The sequence below is a fragment of the Anopheles maculipalpis genome, chromosome X (assembly GCF_943734695.1).
Source record: "Anopheles maculipalpis chromosome X, idAnoMacuDA_375_x, whole genome shotgun sequence".
Classification (NCBI taxonomy): Eukaryota; Metazoa; Arthropoda; class Insecta; order Diptera; family Culicidae; genus Anopheles; species Anopheles maculipalpis.
The window spans coordinates 7165688-7177796 of record NC_064870.1 but is presented as its reverse complement, the minus strand read 5'-3'; positions in this window follow the sequence as shown (position 1 = coordinate 7177796).

Sequence of the window (12109 nt, the reverse complement as noted above, 5' to 3'; positions counted from 1 at the left end):
CTCATTTCTTAATTCTATCTAGCTAACGTTTTAATTATGGTTTCTTTCCTTCTACCCTCTCTATCTCTTTGTATCCTCTACATGTATAATGTATACACGATTAGTAGCAGCGTTAAAAGTAATTGTGTTTTTCCCCTCTAACGGATACATACGCAGGTTTTTAAAAGCAAAAAGTGCACGAAACTGTGGGGGTAAAAGGGGCAAATGTTGCAAGGGTGGGATACAGGCAGACAATTTTCGGTTTTCCTTTGAGATGGGGGCGGCGCATTCAACACATAAATGTAAAACTAAATTTAAATACTTTCCCCCTATTAATAATAATAATAAATACCACATTTTAGGGCAGCTAGTTTTGCCAGGTACAGTGAGCACTGATTGGAGTTTGTGTGTTTTACTATAACTTTAAGATGACCGAAACGAAATGATCGTAGGAGTTGCAGTGCAAGAGTGGGCCCATACTAGGATGGAATAATCGCGTCCACCAGAAGTAGCGCCTGAAAAGTGTAAAGTAGCTCATTTTAAAGAGGAACGGGCACTCCACGCTCGCACTCTTCGAGCTACCTCTTGATGGGCCTAGAGCTTAAAGATTACGAATGGCAAGCTGGCGAGGGCAAAGCCATGTAAACTATAGCGTCAATGTAGACGACGGATATTTGTCTACTAGTGTAGGACCTACTAGTTCCCGTAGTGTGATGACTGATCGTACAGAAACAGTCAACTGATCGTGCGGTGAGCCGTTCCTGCATGCAACACTTCTTCTTGTGGTACGACATCCCTCAAGGACATCCTGCGACAAGTGTTCCCACAGTTCACGCGCTACCCGAATGCGGTAGGAATGTAGTGAGGCTTGTCGGCAACCAGTTCCTCCGAACCTTCCAACCTTGAGTTCGATTGCAATGATTATTTCTTGAACGAATTCTACATGCTCCAGATATTTTCAGGCTACCTCCCTCTCTCTCGCTCACTCTCTGCAACTCTTATCACGGCAAACCAGATTTTGATGATTCTTTGTATACATACATTTGTGTGTGTGTGTGTGTTTGGTGTTGAAATTGTCCCGGCTTCATTTTGGCGTCTCTATAATGAGCCTACTCCGAAAAGGAGGGTAAAGTGCCTTCAAGAGTAAGAGCCGGTGATCGAACGGCTTACGTTATCCCAATCAACCAACGGTTTGTCACCTTAATTAACGTTGCACACTCGCGCTGTACTTGTGCGATTGATTAATCACGCAGGGGTCTACCTGATAGACTGTTAGACCCCAAAGACACACACTGTCAGCTTTCCCGTGTGCTCTGCAGTCATGCAGTGTACACGGGCTCTCTCGGCCGTACACATCAATTTAATTTAATGAGTTTTGCTCCCCGTTTTCAGCGCAAGGAGCCAAATATGGCTGCCCTTGCCGACCATGTCCGGCCATTTGCAGCGGGTGCGTTACCGGGCGGCTGTTGAAATTGTGCGTTATCTACCGCGCCGTTCGATAATGGGTTCGCGCTAGACGCGCTAGAGGAAACGACGCTCCATTTTGCAGATCAAAGCAGTTTGAACTGTGCTGTTTACGTGCTTCGGTGGTACGCTGCCAATCTAGCTCTCCATTTGATGAGAAATTCAGCGCCATCTTTAGTGTTTAAAATGTTACCTTGTCCCAAAGCGTTACTTCAACATCTCACGACGAAACTTCAGGACGCTACTTTCCAAAAAACAAAAAACCTTCCACTCGCAAAGATGTTCCAAATTCCGTAACCATGGCCGTACGGTACGGTAAGGGCACCGGTGTGATCCTTACCTCCACCGAGTAGAGGTACGAGATGCTGTTAGAAGCAGAAGAAAAAGGCAAAGCTTCTCAACCTTCTCAACCTCGAAACGAATCAGTTTTCGCTGCCCAAAAATTCCACACCATCCGGTGGCACAATTCACCCCGATAGGTCAGGGTCGCTAAGCACCGCCATTGTCCGCAGGTGTCACTGTGCCAACCGTGTGCTGGACACCACATACCCACGAGACGAATGTGCGAACCTCTCTCCGATGTTCACCCGCTCTCCCTTTCTCTAGCTCGATCTCTCCTACATACAAACTTCCCCGGAGGCTGTTGCCGTTGGAGGACCGGCGTGTCCGGTGTGGAGTCAGTTACGCAAATTGTGTGCACGAAATAATCGCAAACGCTACGGCCTGGGGAGAGCCCAACACAACGCCGTACTGGGTGGGCAAGTTGTGGCGACGATAGAAGAACAGTGTACAACTAATGAACTAATGAAGGACACGATGGGCTGTCTTCGCATGGTGCTTCACATAATGCGCGAGTTGTTGTTTTCCTTTCTCAAATCGCTACTAGGGCCAATCGGCTTAAGAAGATCTTCTAACAGCGTTGTCGAGTCGCGAAATTGTTCCTGCTTCAATGGGACACGCACACGCGGACGACCTTCGCCTGTGTGCGATCGACAACAACACGTGGACTGTTGGGAGATTTTCGATCTTTGAAGAACGTAATTGACATGTTTACCTGTTTCACGAAATAAACAGAGGATCGAAATTGATGACCTTCCGGCCAAATCAAGATGGGTATCTTTGGCTGAATCGATAGTAAACAAGTAATTTAGTTGATGAGATATTGAATGTAACAAGTTGGGGATAACCCAAATGCTTTTTTAACTAAGAACAATGCGCTACTTGGCGTCCATCCAAACATCTGACTCATCATAACTTCCTTTGGTCCAAGATGGTTTTAAGGTTCAAGGTACGCCGTAAAGGCTACTGCAATACTAGACGACTCGAAAGATTCTTAAGCCTCGACTAGAATTTTGCAACACTATAATAGGCTGGTACTTCCGAATCGTGATCTCCAGAGTTCATCTGGACCGTCCAGCTTGATCCTCACAACTCTAGACTTAGCTCTAGCTTTAATGGAGATAACTTCAGACCCTTGAACTATGATAGATACCAGCCATGCAAAACCTAGACCAACAAAGTTGATACCGTGAGGTTTTCTCAGAAAATGATTTCGACTCGTCTACGTCCACATTCCATCGCGATCAATGATCGTCGTTGGCTCGTTCGTTTGTGCCACATTACAGCTCCGCACGGTACTCATTCGTTTGCCACCAATTACAACTAGAGCCCGATTCGATCAGATCCTGTAATCGGTTCCGACCTTTCCGGCGCAAGGTGCAAATGAAGTCCTCTAACAAATTGCTCACCCCGTCGTGCACGGGTCGGTTGGCAGCCGTACGAGGGGACGAGACACGGCACGCGAACCAACCACAACCATTAGCGCGTCGTCAAACCCCGCGAGCCGTCCGGGGGCCGCGCACAATCGCAGCAAAATCTCACGCGAGCGACCCATTCCTGCCTTCGCTAGTTCCGCCATCATTCCTGCCGGGACAACAAACAAAACCTTCCCCGTTTGCGCTCAAGGACTCCAAAGTCATGCCGCGCGCGCGCGCGCGCTCGGACATTACACAACGTGGTGCAGCACGGTTTCGAGATTGATTTGATGCCGCGTACCGAACCGCCAGTTTTCCGCCCCCTCCAATCGGCACTGGAGTCTGCTGGACGCCATTTTGTTTGCAGGTTGGATGGATTATTTGCAAGTGATGCGCAACATACGGTGCATCGCGCATGAGACGATGAGAGATCACACTGCTCACCATTCCGCCATTAACTTCCCGTCCCAGCGGCACTCAATGGTCGGTTGCAATTTTGCACCCCCGGTGCCCAATGTCTGTTCAAAGAAAATGTGCTGGCTTGCGCAGTGTGTCGCGTCGCGATGGTGTGCATTCGAAATGCACCAATTTATGTGTGCGCTGGTCGAGAGAGGATGAAGATTGCGACTTTGGGTCGGCTTCTTGATCAGCTGGCCACGTCTGGTCTGTTCTAGTTTTCCTTGGCGTGAATGCGCGCGGGCGCGCTCAGTGGCGGGAAAATTGCACCAGCGGCAAGTCGTAGTAATAATATCTGCCATTAGGCGAAAGGAGGTTGCAACCTGCGATCGCGGTGCGATGCGATGCTGTGGAATGGAAGCCTTTCGCGGAGTTACTTTCCCGGTGAGAGTAGTGGTGGGAGCAGCTTCATACAGCCCCCCCCCCTCCATACCCTCCCCCTCTGCGTCTCTTCTTCACCCTACCTCTAGTGATACCCTTTAGGTGAAGATGTAAAGATAAAGAGAATGTCCATGGGATATAGTAAGTATGATGTCTTGGGACAATGGGCAAGGTTATTGCAGCGTAAACTTATCTTTAAAGTTGTTGGTGAGTTCAAGAATTAAAAATGTAATAAAGTCTACGCCCTTAAAACACCTCACCGAAAGTCGTCTAAAGTGGACGACCTCTCCCCATCTTCGCCACGCCAGATAAGTCAATCATCTAATCACACAGGTAAAGAACTGCTGGGACCATAGCCATTCAGGTCACCGAAAACGCTTGTGTAGCCCGTTCGATGCATACACAATAACACCGAAGGTCGCATTTTTATGTGACGTGCGACGGATTTCGTACCTGTCAAAGTAATAAAAACTGCAACGCACCTTCACCGCTGACTGGCTACTATTGGTTGGGTTTTAATCGGCCGAGAACACCGTACCCCGACGTGTCAAACCACGGTTTGCCAAACCGGAGTCGAAACTGGGCCGAAAACGTGGATACCTCGCCGACCCTCGCTATCCAGACGAAAGAACGCTACGGTGAGCTCCATTTTGCATCGGCTTTTTAACGACTGGTACACAAACGCAAGCCCCGGTTGAATATAGTTATCGCCTAGAGGACTGTATGTGTCCGAGGTGGGTGCAGTTGTTCCAGTGGACGGACCACGAAGTACCTGGCTGGCATAAGGCATATGGTTCACCGTTAAGCCTAGAATGAGCCTGTCAGTGGTACACGTTGTACCGGTTTGCGAAATAATTGATTGTGCGTGAGAATGGTTGAAAATACTAATCACACCATCTGCATTAGAAAATCTTATCCAAATCGTTAACGTTGCACGGTAGTTGATACTTCTAAATGTCTACGGTCCTTAATGCTGATTAAGAGCAGCGGACGGCTGTTGGCCAGCGGACGGCCCAGCTTTTAATGAGCATCTTGCAGCTGCGTCCCAGTTTTCTCATAGCCTGACCCCATAAGTACGAACGAAATCGAAACGCACCGTCGATGAAATTGTGTGTGTGTGTGTTTTGTTGTTATTTTGCTTCCCAAGCAATAGTTGTTTACTTGCTGGGGAGCACAACAAACACAAATCCCTTATGCACATCCCACCGCTCCATTCTCTTACAACCGATAAAAAGCTAACCGCTAGTGCAGCTGTGATGTTGTGTGCCACGGTGAAAGTGCATCCATCCCACTTCCATTTTTTTTTTGCGCGAAAGAAGGGAGCCTGCAACTTCCTGCCCGTAGCGCACACGTACCAACGAACCGCGACCTTATTGTTTTAAATTGTTGCTGATTTGGTTTTGCTCACTTTTTATTTTGTGGTTGCCACACTAAACGCCACCCGGTTTGCGGGAGGTTAGAGGATAGGCTTGAGCAATACAGGTACATAAAATTAAGGCTCCGACATGTACGGGTTGCACAATAGGGTACGCACGCACGCACAGGCAACGGGAAGTGTAGGGAACGCGCGGTGAGACATGGGTCTCTAATCGAATGTGTCATAATATAGCCGATTAAGCTTTTTGTTATTTGACGAGCTGACGTCTGTTTGTGTTGCTAAGTGATTGATGTGAGTGTGCATCGCAAAATTGAGCGTCGTAGCGATTGAAATTGGTCTATTAGTCGGGCCAGCTTCGGATGACCTCGATAGCCGTATGGATAGCGTGATTGATTTAAGATGAATGATCCCGTGATAAGGAGTGGTTCAAATCCCGCTATCAGCGTTGTTAGTTTAGTAGGTAGGGAAGGGCTCCTCTCTCCTCCCCAGACCTTTATTATCTGATGCATATTAATATAGACGCCTTCTCTACATGTACTCTAGAGAATTTATAGGTGAAGAAGCAAAAAAATATAAAAATCAGTAAAATTTATCTCTTCTCATAAATATTTACATTTCAATAAACATTTCTTCTTCCAGCTCCCGTTTGGCTTTTTTCCCACCTTAACAAATCAATTCTTCCCATGTAGTGTTGCGCAATAAGCGCACAACAAGGCAACGGTGAAGGAACAGCGCTACAATTTTTATTTTGATCTTATTTCATGTTGTTCTCATTTATTTATACTTTTTTTTGGAGCAAAAAGAGATTGGCCTTGCAATATACACGGAGTCGAATACGAGTAGGTCAGGCAAACCATATCGACCCCCCTCGAAGGGATAAGAAGAGAGAGAGAGAGAGAGAGAGAGAGAGAGAGAGATAGAGAGGAAGGGAGAGAATGAAAGAAAAGAAAAAGACATAGATACAAATTAGGGTCACCGAAGGATTGTGTGTATTGTGCAATATGCGCCCGGTGTTGACCATGCTCTAACCGAACCCGAAGAGTGCGGTGTGACATTTTCGAGTGCAGTGTTGTTCCGTTCCAGTTTTGTGTGTTCGGTTGTGCAGGGTGACATGACGATTGACATTTGCGTCAATGCAAGCAGCTCGTAGAGGTAGTTTTGGTGAGGTGCGAGACTGAGCAATTAAAATTAATCCAAAGCATTAAATTCTAATCTTCTTATGCGTCTCATTAATTATGTAGCTGGACTAGGCTGTGTGGTGAGGTGTTCTTCGGAATGGGTAATTAAAAATTAATTCCAAAAACACACCGATTAGTGAGTGATGATCACCTCAATCCAGACAAAGCTGCATAAACAAACTAAAGTTTAAAAACGTATCTAGACGCGAATAGGATTATTTTTATAGATGATACAGTTTAATTTGTTTTTAAACCCAATGCTGCTGGAGCGCAATAAATCAAGTTAGAGTTCTTGTTTTTTTCATTGGAATATTTTATTTGGCAACCCGAGTCGAGAAGGAAGAGGAATTATTTCCTGATCCATCATAATTACACGCGCTCTAGAATAATCATCTGAAGGACTTCTAGGGCGATTTTAAAGCCTTCATACACGTAAACAAACAACACTTACCCATGACCCCCGTTTTGTGGTGTGGTGCGCTTTTGGACGCCATTTTTAAAGACACACTTGGCATACAAAGGTGCCGTACACAATTCAAAGTCAAGAGCAAATGCTTTGCGCACAGGACAAGCTCACCAACTACTTACGAGTGTAAAGATATATTCTATTCATGACGCTACTTTGGAGGCTGCTTCCCCTTCTTAGTTTTGGATGGTTTATTGGGGATTTTATTTTTTTCCTGTTTCGTTGCGTGAACCAATGTTAAGAGGATAATATTTGTAAGGATGTAAAAATTGAGTATAGCTTTTGTTAGGAAATCCTAAATCTCTATCGAAGCGATTGCGCACTGCTATGAAGCCGCGAATCAGGAAAATGCTCTTAATTTAGGAGCTCTTATCAAATTCTACACTCAACTTTTACATCCGTTTCAACATTTTCCTCTTAAACGAACCAATGTTTGAGGTTCAAACGTTTGCTATTCGCAGCATACAACTGCACATTGGATCACGCAATGGGACAGGATAAAAATAAAATCACCCATAAACCACCCAAAACCATAAAAGGGAAGCTGCCCCCATAAAGCAGCTTGTTCGAAATCGAAAGGTGTCAAGTAGTGCACTCTCCTGCGACTGCGGCAACCGGGACTGGAATTGCACCAATTCACGCATCTCTCTGCATGCGTTACGTTGCACAGAGGTCATAAAACTACCATAAATAATCTTCCACCTCTCTGCCCCGTTGCGGGCTCGTTATCCTAAACCCTCATCCTTGTTTATGACCCAACTAACTGCGCTCCGATACCATTTTACGTACACATTATTGAGCTGTGGGCAAAAACGAAATAATAACGTTACATGAACGGTACGGGGTGGGCTTGCAGTGCTGACAAAAGCAAAGCCCCAAAAAATTGCGATAAAAAAAAAATCCGCGCGATAAGAAGAACACAAACAGCGAAGTAAAAACAACGCAAAGATGGCGTAGAGAAGCATACAAAATTGCATCTCGCTGGTGCGGGCAGGCGGGAAGGCAACCTACATTTCGTAATTGAAGCAATCGTTTCCAATAAACGAACGATATCCTAAGCGATCGCGGAAAATAGACGAAGGTGCATTTTGAGCGAGGAGGAGGCGAGGCGGGGGGGCGGTAGAGAGCGGTTCCTTTTTAGCATCACTTCTTCTCCTACCGCATGTGTTCCTTGTGTGTTCCTGCTGTACCGTAATGATTCGGCTAGCCTTTGACAGGTCTACATTGCTGGAGGATGCCGGCCAACTTCGCGTGTAGTGCGTGAAGAGGTGTGATAGAGGAGAGGGAGCGTGCACGATACCAGGTGGTGCGGGAAGAGGGAGAGAGAGAGAGGGGACGAAGTGAGGGTACGAGAGTAAAAGGAAGGGCGGTGCCGATCCATGGTCGACTGAAGGTGGTCGGAATCCTGTCGATCAACTTTCTACACGCACGCACACCGTTTGGGCCTCCGCACACGCTGCTGGAGTGCATAATTGGGGTGTTCGCGGCAATACCATGCATAGGCACCTACGGGTTTGGAAGTGGTGGTCCGGCCCGTCCGACCACCGGGTCAATAAGTCGCGAATTCTCTCGTCGTCGCCCACCCTCCCAATAGCCCCGCTGTCCCGAAATCGAAGGCATCGGTACCATGCCGGCGAATGGACCAAAGGGCAGCAAAACAACAAACGACGACATGGTGACGACGAGGTCAAATAAGACATGATCTCACATGCGGTTCGAGTCGTAAAAATAATAAACTGGAGCTCGAAAACGCCGAAAACAAAAAATTGGGACCAGCGAATAAAGGCAACACAGCAGGCCACCAACATTGTTGACATCGTGTGACTCGCTTCCAACCAACGTACGCATAGTGTTCACGGTGTTCACGCCCCCTGAGCGTTGCATCCTGTCAGCAAACTGGCGGTGGTGTACTAACTCGGTGACGACACACGGGCTCACCATGCACGTCAAACGTCCAGAGCGTTTGACAGTTGACGTTGACGCAGCTTTTCGGCGGGAACTGTATCAAGGACGTGTGCCGTTTATTGCCAACGAGTGCCGAAAGGCAGGATCGAAGGCAGTTGCAAGATCCTGCCGAGATATGGGCATCGTGCTCGGTAACGAAAATCCCTCCGAAACAAACTGGGACAAGGTTTGGGTGGCCTTCTGGCCAGTGTAGTGTGCAAGGAGGAGAAGAAACGCAGCTGGTGGATACGCCGAGGACAAGATGAAGGTACAAGGTAAAGGTAAAGGTGTGGTTACCACTCTCACACACACACACACACGCACATGTCTGAAAAAGGGTCCTTTCGCGAGATGATCGCGGTGAGGTTCAGCGAAGGTGAAATCAATCGATAATCGCCATCTAATGGTACGCTTCTTGCGTTACTCACGGCCACCGTCAACCATCGCAACAACGGCACCCTATCTTCCGTTTCGCCTCGCGTGTCTAGCACCGCCAATGTGATTCGGAACATAATTTAGGTTAACGCCGTGGTATCCTTCGCCGCGGTATGAGTGGTGGGCAGGTGGGCGAACCTACTTTAGCAGCAGCACGCAGCCGCACGAGAGAACGTTAATCGTAGTCTTGTTTAAATGCAATCAAACGAGGGCTGGTAGCGGAAGAGAACGTGCGGCACATATTGCGAAGCAAACGAGCGGAAGGGTAATGTCCAAATTCGCATTTTCGATCAAGGTTTATCGACGTTAGAGACGGCGGAGATAGGCATACCAGGGTAAGATGTTTTTATGATCTTACGTCGCGTTGCGCTGAGCGTGGAGGCTCTTTGGAGGTTCTTAATAACTACGGGAGGAGATTGTACAGCAGTGCACTATATCGCCATAAATTATCTCTCTATCGCTCCGTCGTATCTCTTATGCAATACTCTCCTGCAGTTAGTTTAGGACGAATTCTAGAACATAAAGGTTCTCTCCAAAAATTTCTTAACTTTGAATATTTCGTCGCTGTCTTCTCCAATTCTGAATGTCTGGTTCTGGAATTTCTAGCAATCCTACCTCTCCGACGCTACGTCATCTATCGGGGAGGACACGCACGCCTCTCGAATGCATATCAAATATCGCATCATCGCATTAACGAGATCTGTCAAACAACGTTAACGAACTGGGACGAAATGGAACGCCGACAGAAGCAAAGCTCCAAATTCAAGCGATGAAAGCGATGCGTAACGTTTCCACCAAACCATGGGAATCCCAACTCCAAAACACCCTCGAGGCTTTGATCACGCTGAACTGCTGGTGTCCCTTTCCCTTTCCTCCATTGTTCCTACCCGGGGTATTACTTTTTTTTCGTGAGAACAGTTACACAGCGTCCCAAAATTTCTGGCACACCTCACTGCTCACCTGCTGTGGAACGAGCCGGACCCAAACGAGCCGCCCATTCACTACGCCCCGCGCACCTCCGCACCGCCAATCGAGTGGGGTGCTAATTTTGTTTGAAATTAAAAAGCAACCCCAGTAAGGTATCTCCACCGGACCTACCGGCGGATGGGTGAGTGAGGATAGCCAATCGTTCGATCGAACTGGCTGCAAAAGGTCGCCACCTCCGGGCATCGCTCAAACGCTCTAATTGCGGATCGATCTCGAGCGTGAGTGTGAGCGCGCGCGCGCGCGCGCACGCCTGCTCGCGGCCAGCGAAAGGCAGGTGAGAATTTTAATGAAATAAATTCATGAATGACTTTGATTCGACCGAATCAAACTATCAACAGCAACAAAAAGGAAAAGAGAGAGAAACACACACACACACATGTATAAGCATAGATATTGACTCGATCGGATGTCTAATCGTTTTCGGTTAGGCCATTTGTCCCCACTTGCGAGGTCTGTTTGTGTATATACTAGCCGACCCGATCGCTAGGTCGAAGATGTATTAAAGGTGATTCAGCTGCAGTTTTAAGGAGGTTTGCGTGGATAAGAGACGAGAGGAGCGTCAGCCACATCTCCTCTGGCAGCTACTGCTGCGTCACCTCATCCAAACCCTTCCAACCCTACCACCCTAACAGATGACTTGGAATGTGGATAGACGAACGAGCAGAGCAGGGAGGGCGCTATAATAAGATCACGAAATAGAACCCCAACCGAAGTCAAACCTCCTCTCCCCCATCGATAGTGAACGGATCAGCCTTTTTTGCATGGTGTCTCTGTCACTCACGCCTTCCTCCATGCTGTGCCGCCTCCTGCATCATCTCGCCACCGGTTGGACCAATGACCTCTAGCTGTACTTTGGTAGCTTGAACCCTTCGCCGAACACCGCCGGCACGGCAAGAAGTCGCCACCCTCAGCCACGTTGGCGTTCTACCACGCTTCTTGCTCGCGTCTAGCCGAAACCGCCCGAATATTGCGACGCCTTACGTAACTATGCACGCCCGCGGGAATGACCCGAACACGCGTGGCGTTCGGTTACCAACGCCATGCGAACGCCGGGGCCACGGAGGGGTGAACCGGCGCAATTCGGATTTCCCTCCTCCCTTCTTCCCATTTTGTCTTGAAAAGCTCAAAAACTGGCCAAATAATGGCAATAAAATATTGTGCTTACGATTGTTATCGAAAGGCAGCAAGCACTGGGACATACGGTAAACGTTGCGTCGAAATCGAAACTTCTGACCGGGCGAGCATTCGTGTGAATTTTGAGTGAAGGGGATATCCCGTAGTTTTGATACGACCTTTTTTTTCTGCAGCAGCAGCAGCATGTTACCCACCGCCCCCGAGACACCTGGGGTAAAGGTTCGTCGTTCTCGGTGACTGCTGGCTGTAAAAGGGTAGAAGTTACTTTCTCGCCATTGCTTCGCGAGAGTTGGGTTTTGTGGCGTGGCGGTTGTCGGAGGCTGTGCCGAGTTTGAACACTTTCGTTTTGCGGGTCAAAAGACACTCCGAGCAGTCTAATTGCAAATGCTTGCGAAGAGATTACTTTGAAAGGTGTAACATAAACAATATTTGCGTCGCTGTGGAGTTGGAGTTCTTTAGGATATTATACCAAGCAGGTCTAAAAGAGTGCTTGATAAACCTTTGAACGGGATTGGTTTGGTTAGAATAGATCCTTATCGAAGTTTCTCTAAAA